Source organism: Vombatus ursinus, unplaced genomic scaffold (assembly GCF_900497805.2).
Source record: "Vombatus ursinus unplaced genomic scaffold, bare-nosed wombat genome assembly UNPS02014863.1, whole genome shotgun sequence".
Taxonomy (NCBI): domain Eukaryota; kingdom Metazoa; phylum Chordata; class Mammalia; order Diprotodontia; family Vombatidae; genus Vombatus; species Vombatus ursinus.
In genome coordinates this window covers 3,091,548-3,106,586 of record NW_020954641.1, presented here as the reverse complement: position 1 = coordinate 3,106,586, position 15,039 = coordinate 3,091,548, and the positions used below count along the sequence as shown (strand labels likewise).

Sequence of the window (15,039 nt, the reverse complement as noted above, 5' to 3'; positions counted from 1 at the left end):
GAGTCTGGAGGGGGTTATAAGAGAAAAACACATATCTATCATACAAGGTAAAAATAGTCAACCTTCAGTGTCATTTTCACTGGACTGGAAGAAGCCTCCCCCACTTGGATGGATCCCTATGGAAAATTCATGGAAAAACATGGATAAGTATGACAGAGGATGAGGTGGTGCAGAACTGAACCAAGGACTGGCTGTGGAATCAGAGGACTGCATTCAAATCCTGTCTCTGATGTTTACTACCTGCACAACCTTGGACATGTCACATAAACTTTCTGTGCTTCTGTTTTCTCATCTACAAATTCTCATCTACAGAGGATAGACAGCCTCTGAGGTCCCTGCCAGCTCTTGATCTATGATCTGGTGGTGTGGAGGGGTTGCTATCTGTACCAGTGAAGGGGATTCCATGCCAATCAAACCACCACTTCACCAGAGGAAAACAACGTGAAAACACAATGAGGAATGCAAAAAGACTATTGGAATTTAGAATAAATGGTCAAAATCAACAGCCCAACTATAACAACACTTTCATGCCAGATTATAAATATATAAAGCAATGACAGGGGGAAAGGGGGAGAGGGGGAAAATCAGCAAATAGTTTTCACTATATTACCATTTACAGTTCAGCAAGGTGGATGGAACACTGGGCTGGAGTCGGGAAGACCTCAGTTCAAATATGGCCTCAAACACTTACTAGCTGTGTGACCCTGGGCAAAAAGGTACTTAACCCTGTTTGCCTCAGTTCCTCATCTGTAAAATGAGCTGGAGAAGGAAATGGCAAACCACTCCAGTATCTTTGCCAAGAAAACCCCAAATGGGGTCATGGAAAGTTGGACTCGAATGAAAAATGACTGAACAACAACAGAAACAACAACAAAATATTACCATTTACAGTTAAGTGATAATGACTCATTTGGGCCTCTTTTTCTAAGCAAACAATGTCTAGCCAGAGACAATTAAAAAAAAGCTTTTCATGAGGTTAGTGAGGACCAATGACCAGATGATTTTGGATAATTCCCACAAACTCTGGTCCTATTCCTTGTTGATAACCATTCTTAGATTATTAGCTTCTAGTAGATTCTTGTCCTACAATCAAAATCCTTAGGCTTCTAATTGGATGACCTGATAATAAGAGGCTCTTTTGTTCAGTTCTGTTCCAAAGGATGAAAAGAATAAACCTCAGAATAAGAGATGGTAAATTTTAGTACTTTCCCCATCCTCCCCTTTATTCAGTGTGATCACACCCCACCCCCATGCCTTTGCAAAGGGTCATAAGCTGTTGTGGCTTTGAAAAAGAAGTATCATCCAGTTTCTGGCCTCCTAGTCATGAGCTTCCTGCACTTAGCTCATGACCTCCCTCTGCTCAAAAGTCTTCAGGGGCTTCTTATTACTTAAATGATAAAATACTTACATCATTTCATTCTAACCTATCTTTCCAGCTTTATTTCTCCTTACTTCCATGTTTCCAACATGCTAATCTACTTGTTAGATTTTTTTAAATTTTCTTAGAGCACATTGCCTCTATCCATTCTACCTTGTCTCATGCTGATTTGCACAAATGACTTCTCTCTCCCTTCCACATCCACACATACACCATTATATCATAAGCTCCTTGGGAACAGTGACCATGTTATTTCTCATCTTTGCATCCCCAGGGCCAGGCCACTCAGAATAATGTCCTCCAGCCAGCACCTACTTTAGTTAATGTTTGCTGAGCTAGCTTGAATTAAACAATGCTCAAAATTCTAAACATATTCTATTAAACTCTCACTAACAACACCCCAAAGACAAAGAAGATCCTTCTTTTCCCTTCCCATACTTTTCCCTTTACATAGCCTGCTCCCAAACTCCCCAGCTATAAATTGAGAAGGAAATGCTTTATTATTAGGGTTCACAATAATTCCTTAATATCTAGACACTGGGACCCTTCATCCCTACTATCAGAACTATTCAACTATTATGTGAATAACTTTGTTTTAGTTGAGTAATGTCTACAACACTACCTTAATGGTAATATTTAATATGTTGGGAAGTAGGTACCAAGTAGCTCTGTTAACTCTTCACAAGAGAAGTCAAGGGTGGAATTTCTACACCAGCAAAGCTGAGCATTTTCTTCCAAAGTGCTAATGGTTTAAAGCTGCCATTTCAGTTTTCTGTGTTGGCAGAAATGCAGCTAAGTGGGGCAGTGGATAGAGTGCTAGCCCTGGAGTCAGGAAGACTCATCTTCCTGAGTTCAAATCTGGGCTCAGATACTTACTAACTGTGTGACCCTGGGGCAAGTCACTTCACCCTGTTTGCCTCAGTTTCCTCATCTGTAAAATGAGCTGGAGAAGGACATGGCAAATCACTTCGGTAGCTTTGCCAAAAAAGCCCCAAATGAGGTCATGTAGAGTAGGACACAAATGAACAACAACAACAGAAACACACTATGGAAGAGAGCTGCTCTCAATTTTGCCTTTCTCTAGTATTATGACTTGCTATATTTGATTGTGATTGTGTGATCATGATACCCCAAAATAGAGTAAGAGGTGAGGACTTTCAACAACACCTAAAGGTGACCTAAAGTCACCTAAGGGCTTCTTACACTACTATATTGTCTTGTGGTTTTACTAGCCACACAAAACATAGGATCATAGAACTAGAAGAAGGTAACATGGTATAGTTGAGAGGTCATTGGATTTGAAATCAGAAACACCTAGGTTCAAATCCTGCCTTAGACACATGCTAGCTACGTAACTCTAGGCAAGTCATTTAACCCCACTGTGTCTTAGTTTCCTCATCTGACAAATAAAGGTATTGCATTTAATGGCCTTTAAGGTCCCTTCCAGCTATAAATCTGTGACCCTATAATCCCTAATTGGAAAGGACCTCAGACAGTTATAATTTATAAAAAAGAAAACTGAAGCCCAGAGAGATTTAGTGACTTGCCTAATGTCACAAGGTCAAGGCCTTTGTCACACTGTTCATTTGATGGTGTCACTAAAGATATCACTTGTGGCAAAACCCATTGCCATGCCTCTATAGCAATTTTTCTGAATAGCTCTGAAAAATGGCATCATGGTGACTCTAACCTGTAGTGTTTTTCAAACCTGCTTTGTTCTATTACACAGAAGTGGCTTATATATAATAATAGCAGCATATAGTCTCCAGCATGCTGAAATGAGGGAGGGGGCTTGTACTGCAATCAAAATCCTCTGTTTTCTGAGGTCATATAAAAGCTTTTCTTAGGTCTCTTACAGCTCTCAGTCTATGATTCTATGATGAATTGAGTTTTGCAACCCTGCCAGAAGGAAGGTCACTGGAACTCATGCAACTCACTGTTGCTCTAGTTTAAAATATCTTTACCTCCCACCACTTGTGCACCTGACCTCATTCCAATAAAATGAGGATCTGTGATTTTATCAGTGTGAGTACTCCTTCTTGGGATCAAAATCAGGAACCCTTCTATACCTTAGTAAACAGTCTTCCAGTGTCACTGAAAGAAAATGCATCCCCTGAGGAGCCTCTGTACCTTAGCTACCAGGCTCCTCCATAGACAGTACAGGCCATCTAGACATTTTATCCACAGCCTTTGGACAGCTGAATGGAGTGGTGGATAGAGAGATGGCCCTGGAACCAGGAGGACCTGAGTTCAAATCCAGCTTCAGACACTTGCTATCTATGTGACCTTGGGCAAATCACTTTACTTTGTTTGCCTCAGTTTCCTCATCTGTAAAAATGAGCTAGAGAAGGAAATGGCAAACGGCTCCAGTATCTTTGCTGAGAAAACCTCAAACAAACTCATAAAAAGCTGGACATGACAGAAATGATTGAACAACAACTCCAAGCCTTTCCAATTTGGTGAGATATAGCAAAAGCTTTGTTCACATAGCATTGGAGTACCCAAGGCTTCTTCTACATTCCATTTAGCCATCAAAGGAGGACTTGAATAGTGGGTACCTAAGTTTCTGACCTTCCAAGCAGAAAATGGAAGCTTCCTGAGAGCAGGAACTATTGTCAGTTTTTGCTTTTGTATCCCTAGACCCTAGCACATACTACAGGGGGTGGGGAACCTATGGCCTCAAGGCCACATGTGGCCCTTTAGGTCCTCAAGTGCAACCCTTTGCTGGAAGGCCACATGTGGCCTCAAGGCCACAGGTTAACCACCCCTATACTAGCAGCTTAAGAAATGCTTGTTATATCAAATTGAATTGAGAAGTAAAACTCATTATTGAGGCTTGGAAAAGGTAGAAAATCAGGCTAAGTAATTGATCCCAAATGTGTGGCAAAAAACCATTCAACTGATCTAAGCCCTGGGCAGCATAATTAGGTTATTACCAAAACAGCTGAACCAAAGTTTTTTCCTGAGCTGTCATTTTAAATCAAAACCCCAGATGGGAAAGAAATACAACATAAAACAGAAAGATAACATCTGATACGGGATCACAGTATGAGATTTTATGGTTTTAATTGGAGGGAAGGTGGAAATCCAGGCCTTATATTCCACTGCTGAAGAGAACTTCAGATGAAGAAACTTCCTCGACCAATGCAGATTGAAATCAGTTCTGAAACTACAACATTAGAGAGTTAGCCCAGGGCCCCAGGAGGTCGATGATGTATCTAGGGTCACACAGCCAGTTTGTGCCAGAGTTGGGAGCTGAAGCCACATTTTGCTGACTCTGAGGCCAGCCCTCTATATCCACTACCACACCCTGACCTCTAAATAATCCTATAGTCCTGAGCTACTCTGGGAGTGTATTTAATTTCACATCCAAATAAATGTTAGCCTTTTATGTATTGTATGTTCAAAGTATTGGGGGGAAGGCAGCAGAGGAAGGGAACTGATGGCTTTGATTTTTGTTGGTGAGTTGTTGTTGTTATTGTTTGTTTGTTTTTTAGCTTCCAAAACATAAAATAAATGTTTCTGATTTTTCACCCTCCAGATCATCTTTGGACTTTAGTGATAGGACTCAACCATTGTCTTGGTTTAAAGGGTACCCCTTTGATATATCAAAGTCATTCATAAAGAAAAGGCTAAATGACTACTTACTGGGAATATGGTAGTGGGGATTCTTGGCAGTGAGGTGGCACAGTAGACAGAAAGCTGAGCCTGGTATCTGGAAGACATAAGTTCAAATCTGACCTCAGATGCTTACTAGCCATACGATTCTGGGCAAATCATTCAGTTTCCTTGTCTGTGAAATGCAGATAATAATACTCTATTACCTCCCAAGATTGCTGTGAGGATTAAATGAGATAATAATTATAATGCACATAGTATATAAATGTTAGCTAATGTTATTATTATTGTTCCATTGTGGGTTGGAGTAGACAACCTCTGAGGTCCCTTCCTACTCTGAGATTCTATCAGTCTCAGAGCAAAATTCTGCTGTGGCTATACAGTTATCCTCATTCCATAACTCTGAAGTGCCTGATCTCTGAAGTGAGAAAAGCCTTTCTTAGAGGTATAGGCAGGAGAACTAGGTGGCACAGTGGATAGAGCACCTGGCCTGAAGTCAGGAGGACCTGAGTTCAAATCAAACTCAGACATTTACTACCTATGTGACACTGGACCAGTCATTTAACCCTAATTGCCTAAAAAAAAAACTTATTGGAGCCAGAGGAATAGAAATTATTGGTAGACCTAGAATGCAATGCAGTTGCCAAAACTGTTTGCCAGCGACAGTGGCTGTACCCCTCCATCTTATCTGTCAGCCAATGGTCCTATTCAGAGGACAGCTATTCACTTAGTTTTCCCAAAACAAGCCTGGGATCTCCCACCTGTACTGCCTTGTCCTACCCTATTCCCCACCCCCATCAGGGGTAGAAGATGTGATGGGAGGAAAGGAAGAGGGGCAAAGGACACAGCCAGCATCACTCCCCCAGAAAGGCAAGGATATGACCAATTCTTGGGATGAGGCAGGATACATCAACAGGAACTTTGGACCTTAGGTCAGATGAACTTTAAACCCAGCAGGAAGAGGAAGGATCACAATAAATCGGACAAGAAATACCCCCCTGCTCTTGCACCCAGGGGATGCCAGACTCTTGGTCACTCCTTTAGTCCTTCAGTGTTGGGCACCTGAGCTGTCCCACACAACATCTCCTTAATGCAAGAGAGGGTCAGGTGTTTTATAAGCAGAGGCATGGTTTCCTTCAGGTACATCAGATTGGTTTCCCAGCATGATAGAGCCAGAAAGTTAGCAATCAACAAGGCTGTTTGGGGGGGTGGGAGTAGAAATTCCAGCCAGACAGATTATAGATTTGGAGAGTTCCAGAAAAGGAATGAGGTGGGGGTTCCAGACAGGAGGGATCACCTCTAGAGCATATGAAGCCTGTTGTAGAAAAACTGGTAAAAAAACCAAACAGGTTTTTCAAAACTTTTTGATACCAAGAAACTCATGTAGCTTGATTCCTAAGGTATGTGGCAGTTGTGATCAGTGTCACAGAGGTAATGCAGTAGGATTTGGAGTCAGAGGACCCAGAAGGTCCATTCAAATCCTGTTTCTGTTGCTACCTGTTTGGCCTTGGGCAAGTGATTTAACATCTCTAAACTTCAGTTCTCTCAAGAATAAACTGAAGATCGTCAGTAAACATTTATTGCATGCCTGCTATGTACCAGTCACTGTGCTAAGCACTGAGGATAAAAAGAAAGGCAAAAGACTGGCCCTGCTCTCAAGGACTCACAAAATGATGGGAGAGACAATAAGCAAACAACTATGTACAAACAAGCTATACCAAGGTAAATAAGAAATAATCAACACAGGGGAGGTACTAGAATTAAAGGGGATAGAAAAAGGCTTCCTGTAGAAGGTAGGATTTTAGTTGGGGCTTGAAGAAAACCAGGAAGGGTAGTAAGTAGAAATGACAGAGACCATTCCAGGTGTGGATTAGAACAAGTGAAAATGTTAGAAGTCAGAAGAGGGAGTGTCTTATTCAAGGAACAGCCAGAAGGCCGGTGTCACTAGATTGAAGAGTATGTGGAGGGGGATAAGGTATAAGAAGAATGGAAAGGTAGGAGGGGATAGGTCATGAATGACTTTAAACACCAAACATAGGATTTTGTATTTGATCCTGGAGGTAATTGGGAGCTACTAGAATTTATTGAATAGTGTGTTGTGTGTGTGTGTGTGTGTGTGTGTAAGAGAGAGACAGAAACAGAGACAGGCAGAGACAGACAGACAGACAGAGATGTGGTCAGACTAGAAAAATCATTTTGGTGGCTGAGTAGAGGAAGTAGAGTGGAGAAAAACTGGTGGCAGGCAGACCAACCAGTAAGCTATTGCAATGGTCCAGGTAGGAGGAGATAAGGATCTATACTAAGATTGGTGGCAGTGTCAGAGGGAAGAAAGGGACATGGTTGAGAGATGTTACAAAGGTGAAATCAAGAGACCTTAGCAACAGATTAGATGCAAGGAGGGTGGTGATAGTAATGAGTCAAGGATGACACCTAGGTTGTGAGTCTGGGAGACAGGAAGGATGGTAGTGCCAGTAATAGGGAAGTTTGGAAGAGGGCAGGGTTTTGAGGGAAAGGTAATGAGTTCAGTTTTGGACTTAGTGAATTTAAGATGTCTACAGAACATCCAGTTCAAGATGTATAATGAGAAAATATGAGTCTGGAGATTAGGAAAGAGGTTAGGGCTGGATAAATAAATTTGAGAATAATCAGTATAGAGATTATCATTGAATCCATGACAGCTGATGAGATTACCAAATGAAATAGCATAGAGGGAGAAGAGAAGCAGTCCCAGGACAGAGCCCTTTAGGACACCTATAGTTAAGAAAGCATGACCTAAATGAAGATCCAGCAACAGAGACCAAGAAGGATCGGTAAGATAAGTAGGAGGAAAACCAGGAGAGAATAGTGTCCTGAAAACCTGGAGAGAGGAGAGCATCAAAGAGAAGAGGGGGATTGACAGTGTCAAAGGCTACAGAGAAGTTAAGAAGGATAAAGATTGAGAGAAGGACATTAAATTTGGCTATTAAAGGATCATTGATAACTTTGGAGAGAGTAGTTTTGGTTGAATAATAAGATCTGAAGCCAGACTAGATAGAAAGTTAAGAGAGTGAAAAGACATGAAGTGGGAATACCTATTGTAGAGGGCCCTCTTAAGGAGTTTAGCTGTTGCTGTTCATCCTTCATTCTCAGAGAGGACCAATGACATCAGAAGGGTGATGTCTTGACTTGCAAGTGAATTGGATTTAAGTGAGGCAGAGGTGTGCAGAGTCACCAGCCTCATTCTCTCCTCCAGAGTCATCTGAATCCAGTGGCAAGGCATAGGTCAGGATAACTGATGATGATCCATGATGGAGTGGGAGACCTTGGCCTTTTTAAACTAAAGTCTTCCCCAAGTCACAGTTTGTCTGAGGCAACACTCATTCAGCAGTTAAAGGCTAGGTAAGAATTGCGGTAAAAGATGGCCTAGTTTGTCTTCACAAAAGAATCAGTCAGGGTGGGGAAGACCTTCAGAGTTTCTGGCCAAAACAGAAACAATTGTTATTTGCACTCACTCAATTTGTACACCTCTGAGGGATGTATAGTTGGGAGCTAATGGGGTTACAAGGTGCTGATCCAAAACTTACAACTGAAGACAGTTCAAGGCAGTTTCAAGATGGTTCAGGAGCATAAAGACATGTCCTCACCTACCCCTGCCCTATACACACCTTGTCAGAGAGAAAGAGAGACAGAGACAGAGACAGAGACAGAGAGACAGAGAGAGTATGTGAAGGAACATGTGAGAGATAGATCCTCCTTGAGGCCTTGATTCGGGTGCTCCATTGTGAATTCTAGGATCCTGGAGCATCAGGATGACAGCTTTGGTTGTGTTAATTATATGTTGAACCAGGAGTTTAGCTACAAAAGAACTGAAAGATATGGGATGATAGCAGGATTAAGTAAAGGTTTTTTGAGGACGGGGAGACATGGACATGTTTGTAGGAACAGAGAGGCAGCTAATGGTTGGGGAGAGATTAAAGATAAGTGAGAAAATGAGGATGATAGAAAGGGCAATCTGCTGGAAGAGATGGTATGGAAAAGGATCATTTGTGCATGTAAATAGATTGACCTTGGCAAAGAGGACCTCATAATGTGAGATGGATGAAGGAAGATGTAGTAGGAGAAGACATCTGGGTGATGTGGGTTAAGGAGAAAAGGAGAAGAGGTAACTCTTGGCTCACAGCCTCAATTTTTTCAATCAAACATGAGGCAGTGTTCTCAACTGAGATGGTAGGGAGAAGGGGAGTCATGGGAGGTTTGAGGACGGATGAAAAGGTTTGGAATAGTTGCTGTGGAATTATGAGTTAATTAGGGAGTTATAGATGGATTACCCAACAGCAATGAGGACCCAGTTGGGGTAATGTAACAGAAATTTGAAGTGGACCCAGTCAGAACAGTTCCATGATTTTCTCCACCTTCATTCAGCAGCACATGTGTAGGAACAAAGGCAGCAGAGGATGGGAGTGATCCAAGGCTGAGTGATCCAGGGCACAATTGATGATATGATATTGGCAAGGGAACAAAAAAAGAGGATAGTATGGAGTTGAACTGGCTCACCAATGAGTTATAATGGGGAAAGGAGAAAAGTAAGGCTAGTGAAGGGGAAATAGCCCAGGAAAGAACTGAGGGCTCAAGGGATTAGAGGTAACAAAGTGTGAACAAAGAATAGGGAGAGAAAGAAATCCAATAGACTATAATCAGATACTGAAATTTCAAAGTTCACGAACATGGAGGTTGTACATTTATGGGTGATGGCAAGATCAAGAATATGACCATCTTTCTGTGTGGCTGAGGTGGGGTTCAGGAATAGGTCTTGGGAAATGAGTAAATTTAGGAACTGAGAGATTAGGGTGTTTGAGAGAGTATCAATATGCATGTTGAAGTCCCCTAGTATGAGGTCAGGAGTTGGAGAGAAGAGAAAGATTGTGAGCCAGGCACATAACTCAACTCAGGTAGGAAGAAGAATGTCTTAGACATCTGTAGACAATGGCTACTAGATTTTGCTTCAGTGGGTAGATGTAGCTTTACATGAACCTCAAAGGAGGAGAAAAGGGTACTGAGTAATGGTGGTAGGAAGAGAACCTGGAAGTGCCAGTTGGGAGCACAGAATATTCCTCTACCTTGACTAGTGATTGGGGGAAATAAATGAAAGTGAAGCCAGTATAGAAAAGGTGGCTGGGGTAGCTGTGTCATCAGAGGGGAGTCAAGTCTCAATGAGAACCAAAAGATGGAAGGAATGGGAAAGGAAATGATTTAAGATAAAAGCAAGGTTTAGGGTTGGATTTTGGTTTTGGTTTTGGTTTTTGCCTGTGGAACAGGCATTCCAGAAGGCACAGAAAGGGTATAATAAGATGACCTCAAAGTCTTCTACTACCTTTAAGTCTATAGTCCTATGAGAGGGAACATCCACATCTATACAATCATGAATCTTTGAAATATTTAAACTATATTTTCAATGTATCAGATAGTTGCGATTTCATCAGTGTACTTCTTCCAAGGATATAAATTGCAACTCCTCCACACCTTGGGAGATGGCCTTCATAGGTGCCATGGCCAAGAATCACATCAGGCGGGTGCCAATCTTTTGACAGTGAGCATCTCCAAAATTAGCCTCGGTCCTCAGATGACAGACAAACATGCCATGACTGAGTCTACTCTTAAACTTTTTTCCATCTTGGTGGGATTTTCTGGAATTTGCACTTCACAGGAAGAGCCTTTGAAGATTCAGGGCCATAAGAACACAGATCTGGATCTAGAAGAGACTTCAAAATAATAATGATAATAATGATAATGATAGTAACAATAATAATAACATTTATATAGTACTTTAAGGCTTGCAGAGGTATTAAACATGATCTATTTGGCACCAGAGAGCAAAGTTACAGAGCAGAGCTACAATGAGTGGCTATTACAGGAAAACAGATTCTGGCTCATTATTAGAGCTGTCCAAAACAAAAAATAATGCACTATCTAAAGGAGTACAATAGTGAATTTTTCAGCAAGTAAATAATAACAGCTAGTATTTATATAGCTCCTTAGGGTTTGAAAATCACCTTAGAAATATTATCTCATAACAACCCTGGGAGGCAGGTGCGATTCTTATTTACAATTGAGGACACTGACTTACCCAAGGTCATGCAGCTAATAAGCGTCTGAAGCTGAATTTGAATTCAGGTCTTCCCAACTCCAGGTACAACATTCTATCTATGGTGCCACTTAGCTTCCTCAGTGACCGTGTAGTCCAAACCCTTCTTTTTATAGATGAGGAAACTTGGGCCCAGGTAGGTTGAGTGTTTTTCCCAAGGCCACACAAATGATATCAAAAGTGGGATTGGAATCCAGCTCCTTTGACCCCATAGTCAGTTCTCTTTCCACTGTGTCAAGCCTTCATATAACCATAAGGTAATGTATGGGGGCATAGAGGGAGATTGTAGTAGGGAAAGTGTGTGTGTGATTGCTTGAAGATTGGCAAAAAAAGTGCAAAATGTATGTTCACTCTCAATCATAGACCTAGAGCTTAAAGGGGTTCTTAGAGGTCATCTAGTCCAGCCCCTTCATTTTAAAGATAAGGAAACTGAGCCTCAGAGAAACAAACTTTCCCTAGGTCACAGAAGTAACAAATAGGAGTAATAGTTTTTAAGCCATTTTAGTATTTAATATAATTTATAATATATTATTTATATTTTATATATCTTATATATTATTTATATAATATATAAAATAATATATTCTATATAATTTATATAATTTTATATAATAATAGTATTTAAACTATTTTAAAATCATATATTTCAAATTACCATCAAGCACCCTTTCCATTATACCATACTGCCTCTGAAGAATATGGTGCAATGGAGAAAACTCTGAACTTCAATTGTACTTCAAACCCTAGTTCTGCCATTTACTATCTATGTGACCTTGGAGAAATCACAGAATCTCTCTGAGCCACATTTTCCTTATCTATAAAATGGGGATATTAATGTTAATACTGCCTACCTCATAAGGTCATTGTGGCAAAACATGTTGCAATCCTTAAAATGCAATCAAAATGTGAACTCATTTATTCAAAAGGATCAATGGAATTTACAAAATTATAGGAATAAGAATGTTGGTTATTTATGTTTGCACATCATCTTTTCATAGAGATCTTTCTTATAATGTCTATTCAGCCCCATTCCTCTGCAGTAGAGGAGACCAGGTTCTCAGAATCCTGTGAAAAGGTATCCTCCCTTGACATCCTTTCTGGGCTTCCTCAGAAAGGAAGAATTTCTCTTGGCCTTCTTGGGCCCATAAACCCAGATTCAATCCTGAAAAGGAACAGAGGCAAGAATGCCCACAGCTAGAACACATGTGGTCACTCCTCAATACTATGTAGCTAAGAATGTCTGCAGAGCCAGGTGGAGCATAAAGGCCAAAGGTCTACATGGGCAGGAATTACCCCTCACAACAGGCTTGTTTAAAAGATGGCGGTGGGGGGTGGAGAGAGAACAAGGGAACGTTTATGAAGTGCCAGCTGCATACTAGACCCTTTGCTAAGTACTTTTATGTTATAAAAGCATTTGAGTCTCACAACAACCCTGAGAGGTGGATGCTATTATTATCCCCATTTTTGTTGTTATTGTTGTTTAATCATTTTCAACCAAGACCAGCTCTTCATGACCCCTTAAGGGGTTTTCTTGGCAAAGATACCAGAGGGGTCTGCCATTTCTTTCTCCAGTTCATTTTACAGGTAAGGAAACTGAGGCAAACAGGCTTAAATGACTTGCCCAAGGTCACACAGCTAGCAAGTGTCTGAGGGCAGATTTGAACTCGGGAAGATGAGTTTTCTGACTCCAGGCCTGGGCACTCTATCCACTGTACCACCTAGCTGCCCTTATCCCCACTTTATAGTTGAGGGAAATAAGGCAAAGAGAGGTTAAGTGACTTGCCTAGGGTCACAAAGCTAGTTAAGTATCTGATGTCACATTTGACTTCAAGTCTTCCTGACTCCAGGCCCAGAACTCTGTCCTTGTGCCATCTAGCTTCCTTATGGAAGCAGTTCGATGGGGGAGGGTGACCATTGTTTGGGTTGAAGAGAGGGAAAAAAGGGAAAGAATTGTTAAAGGACAGAGGTAAGATTATCTAATGAATACCTGAAAATACAGTATTTGTGGCTGCTTTAAGAGATAACCTTTACTTAAAGACCTACTCTGAGTCTTCCTCATGATGTAAAGGGGACACTGTTCTCCATGAGAGGTTACATCATAAGCTCTGCCAATTCCTGCCAAGCTAAAAAGGCCTGCTTCAAGGACAGGTACTCTGATGGACTTACATCTGTGTTGTGAAGTGCATAGAGTTCTAGTCTTGGAGTCAGGACGACCTGAGTGCAAATGCTGCCTCAGATACCTTCTAGTTGTGGGACCTTAATTTTTCTGCGCCTCAGTTTCCTCATCTATACAACAGGAGTGTTGGACTGGATGCCTCTAAGATCCCTTCCAGATCTAAATCTCTGATCCCAATTTAAAAAGGCTCTTCATCAGGTTGGCTACATACTAATGATTTTTTGTTACTCTACCATGCTGGCAGACTACGGACCTATTTGTAGAGAAGTCACGCTGTCTGCAAGGGTAGAGAGGGCATTCATACCAGTGACTACAGAGCCTTCCAGTAAATAAGGGGGTTCAATTAGAGCAGGGCTTCTTAACCTTTTTCTGTTTCTTGGACTGTTTGGGCAGTCTGAAGAAGCCTATGAACCCCTTCTCAGAATAATATTTTTAAATACATAGCATTGTAAAAGAAACAAACTAAATTTAAATGAATCTATCAAAACATTTAAAAAAAAAACAATTTCATGGACCAAAGTATAAGAACCCTTGAACTAGATTTCTGTCTTTGAGGTCCCTTCCAGCTCTGGATCTACAACCCTATTGTGTACGGAAATTTAAAGCCTTCATCTGGGCATTAGAGATTATGCCTCAAGGAAATCAAAATGGTAAAGTTTCTCTTTGGATAAAGACCAAAGAACAATCAATCATTTGGAGGGGCTTTTGGCTGAAATAATTTTTCAGTGTGTTTTTTTCCCCTTTCTATTTTACAGAGTAACAGACACCATGGATGAGACCTTAGACAAGCTAATGCTTCCAAACATGTGAAGATGAAAAAAAAAATTGTTTACACCGATGGGGTATTAAACAAACAGACAAGAACTACCCAGTAGCTGAGACTACACCCATGTATTTTAAAGCCATTATTCAAGATTTCTTACTTGACAGTTCCTACATGACCCTGTCGAAAATCTACAATATATGCTGCATTTAATGACAACTGTAGATGTCAAACTAGAAGGAAAGAACTATGAACATATATTGTTGAAAGAGACAAATCAAGGAACCGCTTTCAACAGGTCAAGTGAAGATGTGTCTTGGGCATGGAACCAAAGTTACAATGGAACAATATTCCCCTGCTGTGCAGGGAGTTCGTTTTAATGTAACAACAATACCCCATGAAAAACCAGTTCTAATAATTTAAAAAAACCCATCATTTTAAAAAAAGGGAGGGAGGGTGGAGGTGAGGTAACAAGCACGACAAATACCCTACAAACTATGAGGAGCTATTTACAATAAAATATTAAATTTGAAAAGTCTGGTTTCTTACTATAGGGATTCTCTTTTCCTTTTTCTTTTCCTTACCCCCCCCAATATTTTTTGGTTATTATTTTAAACTCAGGAACAGTGACAGCTGCAATGTGAACATAAGGAGAAACTCAATCTTTTTCTTCCTTCTACATCAAGAGACAGATTCTGTACTCTGTGTAGGAGACAGCTGGAAAGTGGATTATGGCAACAGCGGCCGAACCTACCACCAAGCTAAAGACCCCCAACATCATCAATGAGGGACATTTGCTGCAGCATCAGAATTCTTGACAATGCTTGCCTCGTCACCCCTTCTGGAAGAACAGACTAAACATCTAACTCAATGATTTTAAAGATCAAAGAAGATCAGACCCTGAATCCTTACTCCTCCAGCATAGTTTAAAAAAATTCATAATTGGATTACAACTGAGGAATCATGGGAGCTTCAAGATCATA

At 40.8% G+C, this 15,039-nt stretch overlaps 1 protein-coding gene across 1 annotated transcript in view; it reads left to right on the top strand.

Moving 5' to 3' along the window:
* The window catches only part of LOC114027765 (janus kinase and microtubule-interacting protein 2-like), an 87,378-nt gene extending 72,943 nt beyond the window's left edge, over nt 1–14,435 (top strand). The window contains exon 21 of the mRNA XM_027841896.1: nt 14,049–14,435. The gene's annotated coding sequence lies outside the window, so the exon portion shown is untranslated. The remainder of the gene's footprint in view (nt 1–14,048) is intronic.
* The last annotated feature ends 604 nt before the right edge of the window (nt 14,436–15,039 follow it).